A 1,775-nucleotide genomic window follows, 5' to 3' on the forward strand; every position below is an offset into this window, starting at 1 on the left:
GGAGAGTCAACTTCCATGATGCATAGAACTCAGCACATACTTGAGAGTCATTCCTACAGGAATTATTTATATGAGCAAAACAAGATTTTGTTTCTCATTACACAAATATTACCTGAATTTATCTAATCAACACACTAGTTTTAAAAAAATAATCTGCAACTAAAAGCATTGTCTTGTTTATTGGATGCCATTCTCATTGGAATCATATCCAAAGCATCTAGAAATAACTCAAAACTAGAAAGTGGCCTATTTGTTAAGCCTGCCTATGATTCTTGCTATAAAATAGTTGCCAGTCTGATTTGAATGTCTAAAAAGAATGGGAATTATAGGGTTCTTCTAGATTTCTAAAGAACTTGCCAGAAGGAGGAAGAGGGCCAAGAAATCCACCTGCCTGCTTGGTGGCAGCTTGTGAATGGGCAAGGCTGAGATTTTCTGGATGTTTTGTCCAATGACACGGTGCAGAGAATACACAGGAAGATGGAGGAACAGTCTATGGTGTCAGCCTCAAACAGACTCCCTTGAGGTAGTCCTCAGATGAAGGAAAGCAGAGTGACAGGAGAATATCGTCACCATTCTACCATCAAATATGGAGTTGAACATTCCCACTTGGGCAGTAAAACAAACACCAGTTGCAAACAAGGATTTCATTCAAGCCATTTTTGCGGGAGACCTGGGTTCAATCCCTGGGTTGGGAAGATCCCCTGATAGGGGGCATGGCAACCACTCCAGTATTCTTGCCTGGAGAATCCCCCTGGACAGAGGAGCCTGGCAGGCTGCAGTCCATGGGGTCGCAAAGAGTCGGACACGACTGAGCAACTAAGCACAGCACAGCACATCTGTTGTTATTCTTCAATTTCTCTTCTTGCCTATTTTCTAGTTTTTGGTGGTTGACCAGCTGATTCTTATTGGTTCCTTCTTCTTTTTAATTTTTTACCCCGTTTTTCCATTTCTACCTTCAGTCTCTTGTACCTGTCTATCCTGTAAACGAGAACCCAGGTTACTCTGGCGTGTGTGTGGGTGCTAAGTCACTTCAGTCGTGTCCAATTCTTCATGACCTTATAGACTATACCCAGCCAGGCTCCTCTGTCTATAGGATTCTCCAGGCAAGAATACTGGAGTGGCTTTCCAAGGCCTCCTCCAAAGCGATCTTCCTGACCCAGGGATAGAACTCGCGTCTCCCATGCCTCCTGCATTGCAGGTGGATTCTTTACTGCTGAGCCACCAGGGAAACCTGAGAATAAGAGGCACAAGAAGACAAAGATGATGAGCAGTGTGTCCATGAGCTGAGTGCTCATCTGAGACTTCTGTCTGTGCACTCCCACCCAACCTGGGGAGGGGAGGAAGCTCTCGAGAGCGAGCCAGCAAAAGAGAAGCAAAACCAACTTCCAGATTGCAGGATCACTTAATTGTCAAACTTGCTTGGCTGCACCAAAACCAAGTACAAATCTTAACTCCAATTAGTAAACAGTGCTGGTAGACTGGGACATCCTGCTCCCAAACAACCCTTAGACCTACGATTTATCTTTCCTTAATATATTACATAGTGTAGGCGAAAGGTTACTATTATGGGCCAGAATGCTCTGGAAATAAGCATCCCAGAACAGCTGAGATTGTTGCTAAATAACTGATGAGACGGATAATGTCAGGATGCTTCTCAGTTTTCAGAGCACCGAAGATTCTTTTAAACCCTATACAGGTGAAACATCATTTTTTAACTGGGCTGAACATAAGTTTCCCTGCAAATAAACCCAGCTAAATTTTGAAACATATTTTTG

General features: G+C 43.4%; 1 pseudogene; it reads right to left on the minus strand.

Annotated features, from left to right (window-relative positions):
* Positions 1-307: 307 nt before the first annotated feature.
* On the minus strand, positions 308-1,295 carry LOC129536123 (calcium load-activated calcium channel pseudogene; annotated as a pseudogene).
* Positions 1,296-1,775: the final 480 nt, after the last annotated feature.

Source organism: Moschus berezovskii, chromosome 6 (genome assembly GCF_049115385.1).
Source record: "Moschus berezovskii isolate FMDL1 chromosome 6, NW_MosBer_1.0, whole genome shotgun sequence".
NCBI lineage: Eukaryota > Metazoa > Chordata > Mammalia > Artiodactyla > Moschidae > Moschus > Moschus berezovskii.